Below are 7,458 nucleotides of genomic sequence, written 5' to 3'. Positions count from 1 at the left end.
GTAATAAAAAAAAAATTTTATATTTTAATAAAATACTTTTTCTATTTGTTTTTGTTTGTATAAAATATTTTAAAAAAAATTAATTTTTTTTTATTTTTTAAATTAATATATATTTTTAATATTTTCAGATATTTTGATTTGGTGATATTAATTTTTTTTAAAAAAATATTATTTTGATATATTTTTAAGTTAAAAATACTATGAAATTTTTAAGGAAATATTTATGATATTCGGTTAAAAAACATGTAAAGCTTGCATAAAATTTGCTTTGCAAACTCATTTTTTAGTGATCCTATTTTTAAAATGCAGTTTAATTTATTATCAAACACATTATAATATTTATTATTTATTTGTTTCACTGCTAATGTAAAAAATATAGTTAATTATAGGCAAGGGTGCCCGTTTAATGTAGCTTAAGAATGGGGATTAGATTAGGAGCGATCTAAGAATGGACTAGATGAGTGAGAAGCGCTATGTTACGCGTCAAGAGTCAACTTAAATATTTGTTGAATATAGAAAAATATATTTAAATATTATTAATATTTTTTTTCCAAAAAAAAAGATAATAAATTGTGTAAGGGTTTACTTAATGTAACTTGATTGACTTTAGTAGTAAAAAAAAATTCATACAATCTATGAAAACAATAATTAACTAAACAAAATTTCATGATTATATGTTTTTTTAATATTAAAATAACAATTTATTGGATTGACATGAAAGAACCTGGATAAACGTGTCAAATTCATAACTCGGTTATGATAAGTCTATAGAAAAAAAAAAAAAATTATAAAATCTAATTTTTAATTAACCCAATATTAAATGATGAAAGTGAAAAAAATCAATTAAAAAGAAACTTAAAAAATATCATGAGTTAACATGTCAAACTTACCATATCATAAGAATAAGATAATCTAATGAAAAACAAATTAAAATAAATTACGAATTTAATTCCCCAACCAGCTTAATATTGAAGGATGAGATTGAAAAATAAATTAATTAAAAAAAACATAAAAAAAAACTTAAGTTAATAAACAAAACTTATGATCCAGGTCATTAGACTGAGATAACCTTATATAAAAAAAATAAAAGTAACATAATTTAATCTGGATTAACCTATCAAATCCGCGACTTTGATCTTGAGATTGATTGAGATAATCCCATAGAGAGAAAGTTAAAATAAATTATTAAGGTTGATTCTCAATCGTTCCTATCGAACCTAATATTGAACGATGAAATTTGTAAGAATCTTAATTGAAAAAATAACATAAAAAGTAAGCAAAGTCAACCCAAATTAATCATTAAACATTATTTCTAGGTCATAAGAACATGTAATCTAATAAAAAAACAAACCAAAATAAATCATGAAATTTAACTTCTAATCAAACACAATATTAATTTATAAAATTAGAAAAAAATTCAAATAAAAAAAGAGAAAAAAATTAGTTAATTTGGTTAATCCATGACCTAGGTTATAAGACAAGAATAACCCAATAAAAACTAACTCCAATATTAAAAAACTTGTGACTTGAATTATGAGACCGATATAACATTTTAGAAAAAAAAACAACATAATTAAACAAGGGTTAAAATGTCAAAATTTGTGATCTTGATCATGAGACCAAGATATTTTAATAAAAAGCAAATCAAAATAGATTATAAAGCTTAATTTCCAACTGACCCAACGTTGAATAATAAAATTAAAAAACAAATCAATTAAATAAAAGACACAATAAAACAATTTGAGTCAACTTGGATTAATCTATTAAGCTCTGTTCTTGGGTCATGAATAATGCTTACTGAGAAGGGGTATAATAAAACCCCCTTCTTTTTAAGTTTATGGTTAATAATAATCATACCTTAGTAAAAACACCGCAAACCAGTCTTGATGTTGGGGGCACATGCATAATTCTTATAGGGGGACCACGAGAGACTAATAAGATGTGTAAACAACTCTACAATAAGCAAAGATAACTTGCTCATTGGTTCTTACTTTGTTATGAGTTGACAATTTTTTTAAGTGTAAAAAAAAATATTAAGAGCATGAAAGAATTTTTTGGTGATGTTATTAAACCCAACTAAATGGATCAATCTTGAAATCTCCTAACTCGACTGCTTGTCTAACTTAAGTTGCCAATTAAATCACATGGGAGCTAACCTAACATGAATCAGCTGATTTTACAGGTTCAAATGCGACTTTATTAACCGATCAAAATATAGTTTGGCTTTAAAAAAAATATTTTAAGATGATTTAAAAACAAATAGTAAGATGACGCCATATTGAATTGACCTTGGTCACTCTATAACTGGGGTCATTGACTCCATTGGGTATAATATTGTTTTTTTGTAAAATATTTTTATTTAATTATATGATAAAAAATAGATGTTCGCAAAATTTAGCATCTATCCAAAAAATAGATATTTTAATTAAAATCATGATAAATTTATAAAAAGCAGAAAAAATAAATTATGAAGTATATTAAAGAATGAAAAAAAATATCAATAAAAAAATTAAAGTACTAAAACTAAAAAAACAATTATCAGTTTTGGTGGTTAAACCCATCGAATCCATGAATTGAATAACCCAAGTCAACATATGAAGCCTACAAACTTGGTCATAGACTCCATTGAAATTAATAACTTATTTTTTAAAAAATATATTTTTTTTTAACTATATGATAACAAAAATAGACAATCATAAAATCGAGTACCAACCCAGTACCGAGATGTTTTTTTTGAGATCATGATAACCTCATAGAAAGAGAAACAAAATAAATTAGGAAACTCAATTTTCAATTATTCCAATTTCAAAAGATAAAATTGAAAAAAACTAATTAAAAAATATAGAGAAAAATTAAATTCCAAACTCACGAATTAGGATAATCCGAGCTACCTTGCCAAACCTGTAACCCAAGTCATTGACCCTACATAGTTTAATATCTCTATTTTTTAAAAACCATTTTTTATTTTACTAAATGTTAAAAAGTAGATAATCACAAAATCAATTATCCACCCAATGACGAGATGTTTATTTGACATCACGATGACACTACAAAAAGAAAAAATAAAAAGAAACAAATTATAAAGTTCAGTTTTTAACCATTTCAATGTTAAATAATAAAATTAAAGAACAAACATGAAAAAAATCAATTAAAAAATTAGGATTTGTTGTACCAAGTGTTATATAACATAAATCTAGATTAGTCATTTAACAAACAAAATATTAAAGAGTGAACAAGATAACAAATACAAAACATGTTGGTATCAAACATTAAAATCCATGTTAAGTTTATACTATACTTATTCTTACACCATTAGTGTAACATTTTCACCTTGACATAATAAACTTAGCTAAACATAATGAAAGAGAGAAATATAAATAAACAAGATAAGAACATAAATAAGATAAAAGTTAACTAAGTAAATGAAAGGAAATGAAAGGCATAAAACAAGCTATAAATGAAAGTTAAACTTAAGCATTACAATAAATATAAAGAGAGAAAGCAAGAGCATGATCTTGATATGGAAACCTAAGATGTCTAAATGCATGAAAAATACCTCCTTTTATAGGTCAAAATTAAAAACTACTGATTTGATGATTAATTGATGAGTGGGTGGCCACATCTTGACTTAATGATGATCCTTATCTTCTTGTCTAAATAAAACATCATTGATAACATCAAAATTTGAAACAGACCTCCATATGAAATTCTAGAAAATTATCTCAGATTTTCAAGAAAAGAAAATTAAGATCATTTGGACTTCTAGAACTCAAAATATGGGCTGAATATTGAACAGTGTCTAGGCTGCAGGACAGATTCAAACTTCTTTGTTGTTGCTATAATTTGGGTTGAACACTAAAATTATAGGCCTATGTCTTACCTTTTGATCCATATAAAGTAGACCTAAATCCGAGATTTATAGCTCCAGATATGACCCAATTACCGAATAGTGTTCTAGTTTGGACTGCACTAATATCTCTTTTTTAAGTTTGGCAATCTCTTTGTCTTTTCAATTTTAGTACTTAAACTTGTTTATTAATCTAACTAATGTAATCATGTTAACAATTTATTTATAATCTCATTGGAACTTCCTTTATGTATGGTTTCCAATTGAATAATAAGAGTTTATACTATACTTGTTTGAAATACCATTAGTGAATTCTCTAACCTTGACATTTGTTGTTATCACTATTTAATTCTCACATTGATATTTCATCTCAAAGTTTTCATCAACTTCTTTTTCTTCTTTTACTATTACTATTATTATTATACTACTACTACTACTACTACTACTACTACTATTTTTGTTGTTGTTATTATTTATAATTTATACAACTAACCTCCTTGTGATTCGACCCTGGTCTTACCGGGTTATTTATTACTTCAACACTCCTGCTCTTGGAAGAAGACATCAATCTTTTGGTTGTGTTATTTAGCTAAATTTATTATATCAAGGTGAAAAAGTTTCAATAATGGTGTTAGAATATGTATAATATAAACTCAACATGAATTTCAATGTTTATATCCAAGAAAGTTTGTTATTAACATGTCTTATCATTTTTATCTTATTAATTTTTAATACCTTGTTAAATGATTAATCTAGTTTTGTATTGTATAACACTTGGTACAACAAATGCTTGACACTTTCATAGCCAATTGTATGGTATAACCTACACTTGTACTATGAATGGAACTTTATTTGTTGTTAATATAATTTAACATCATGAATTCTTGATAATATTTAAAAGTATGGTGTTATTTAAATAAGATAATTAGCATGATCATGTTAATAATTTATAATGAGTTATAAATGATAAATCATCCAAATGGAATCTCCTTTGTATGTGGTTTTTAGTTGAGTAATAAAAGAGTTTATATTATACTTATTTGAAATACCATTAGTGGATCCTCTGACCTTTATATTTGTTTTTATCATTGTTTAATCTTCACACTAATCTCACATCTCAAAATTCTCTTTAACTCATTATTATTATTATTATTATAGCTAACTTCCCTGTAGTTTAACCCTGGTCGGGCGGGTTGTTTATTATTTCGACACTTCTATACTTGAGAGAAGAAATCAATCTTTTGGTCGTGTCAGTATCCATTTAAATGGTATGTTTCTATGTCATATTATTTTTTATTCTTTTCCATTTTCCCCCCAAACTAATTGATATCAATGATATAGGTATATGATTTATTTGAAGAAAAAAGTGACCAATAAAGCTAAAGTAATGGGTTCCATATATGAAGCATATTTGATTAATAAAATTATGAAAAAAGTGACCAATAAAGCTAAAGTAATGGGTTCCATATATGAAGCATATTTGATTAATGAAACTACTAATTTTGCATCTTATTATTTTGGTGATGACATGCAATCAATATGGAATCAAGTTCCAAGAAATGATGATGGTGGCATTAAAAGTCTTGATGCACAACTTTCAATTTTTTCTTACCTAGGGGAAAATTATCCAGAAGATCATATACAAGACAATTATCAAGCACTAAAATGAAAATTGTACATAACTATATTTGTTTCAACTATGAAGAACTGAAGCCCTATTTATAGTAAGTATGAAATACTTTTTTCCATACTTTATTCTTAATACTTTAATTTTAAAATAAATTATTTATAATTTAGGCAATGTCATCAAGAGTTAAAGTTACAACAACCATATGCGAGCAATGTTGAAATAGAAAAATTATGCAAGGAGAACTTTTCAATTTGGTTGTAGTTTTATAAAATGATTTTTTAATTCAATTTTATTCTTTTAAGAAATTATTTTTTTTCAAAAAAATATTTTTATGGTGTTAAATGTTATGCTAGGTTGAATATCAATAAAATGAAATTGGGAATCAAATCTTTGCATTTGCTATGGGCCCTTCAAATTTAGTAAAATGTTATAATGAGTATTATGTGAATGGTTTTAAATTTCACTCAAAGTTATGATTGATTTAAAAAGATAATGAATAGTGGGGTTTGTGTGAAAGGAAGTTGTTATGATGACAATGAACGTGACTATTATGGAATGCTTAAAAAAACTGTTCGGCTAAAATATTTAGGGAGTCAATGCAAAGCATTCATGTTTAAATGCCATTGGTAAGATACAAGAAGAGGAATTAGAATGCATCGTTCAAATGATTTGCTTGAAATTAAGTATACTTCTCAACTATATGGAAATGAAGATTTTGTACTAGTGCAATAATATCAACAAGTCTACTGTACATGTTCATATGAGAATAAATCTTCTGATTAATGGATAGTTATTAAGACAACTGCTAGAAGTTGCTATAATGTTGACATGAGTGAATTTATTGAAGATGATAATAATATAAAATCATTTGATATTGCGCAGTTAGGTGAGATTTCTTAACCATATCATGTCCTTCCTACTCAGACACTTCATGACCCAAATATATTTGTTAAAGTATCATATTATATAGGAATCAACCATTGTGAATTGCTTTAGTTATAGACAAATTCGGTAGAAGTTTAAAGGCTTTTAGAAGAAGAATTTAATGATGATGTTAATAGTGATTACGATGATGATGATGATGATGATGTGGTTATGCATGATGAAAATAATGAGCAACATGATGATGATATATTGTAAAATTTATTTTTTATTTATTATATGTGGACTTATTTTTAAGTGATGTAAGCTGTGTTTGTATTAATGATATTAACTAAAAATAATTATTTTGTTCATTTTTATTTTCTTATTATATTAACTAGTTCATATTAAATAATTAAAAATAATTCAGTCATATTTATTCTATAATGTTTATTATTGATGCTATTTTTTTCATTCTATTTTAGGTATTGATTAGTACTTAAAAGTGCATTCTTATTAAGGCTTTATATTATCATATTGCACTTAAAGTATCATTAAATTCCTTAACTTAAGCATATTTTATAATAACAAGTCTGATAATATAAGATAGCTTTAATATAGTAAATGCTCATTTTAAATGCAGATATATTTCACAATTCAAAGGATTGATTAATGTGATTAACTATTAAAAGTGAAAGGACAAAGAAAAAGCTAAGCTTAGAAAAGAGATGCTGATTCAATTCATACTGAAATACTGTTTAGTTATTGGGTCATATCTGCAGCTGTAGATCTTGAATTTCAGTTTGGTTTATATAGTTAGACAGCTAAGACATAGACCTAAAACATTTATAGAGTCCAAGGCTCAATTATGCTGTTAGGAAATCCAAACTTATTATCAAAAGAAAAGTCTGAATCTGTCCTGCTGACACGATGAAAAGATTGATGTCTTCTCCCAAGTGCAGGAATGTCGAAGTAATAAATAACCCGGCAAGACCGGGGTCGAACCACAGGGAGGTTAATTGCACAAATTATAAACAACAACTATAAATAACAACAATAGTAACAATAACAACAACAATAATAATAGTAGCAATAATAATAATAATAATAATAATAATAA

General features: G+C 25.5%; 1 long non-coding RNA gene across 1 annotated transcript in view; it reads right to left on the bottom strand.

The window, feature by feature from the left end:
- Positions 1-2,652: 2,652 nt before the first annotated feature.
- Positions 2,653-7,458, bottom strand: part of LOC105119055 (uncharacterized) — a 19,109-nt gene continuing 14,303 nt past the window's right edge. Inside the window, exon 3 of the long non-coding RNA XR_841060.1 lies at positions 2,653-2,669. This is a non-coding gene — a long non-coding RNA (uncharacterized LOC105119055). The remainder of the gene's footprint in view (positions 2,670-7,458) is intronic.

Source organism: Populus euphratica, unplaced genomic scaffold (genome assembly GCF_000495115.2).
Source record: "Populus euphratica unplaced genomic scaffold, PopEup_1.0 scaffold2489.1, whole genome shotgun sequence".
In the NCBI taxonomy this organism is placed as follows: Eukaryota; Viridiplantae; Streptophyta; class Magnoliopsida; order Malpighiales; family Salicaceae; genus Populus; species Populus euphratica.
Note: the sequence above shows the minus strand (reverse complement) of the source record. Positions and strands in the feature narration are given on the sequence as shown.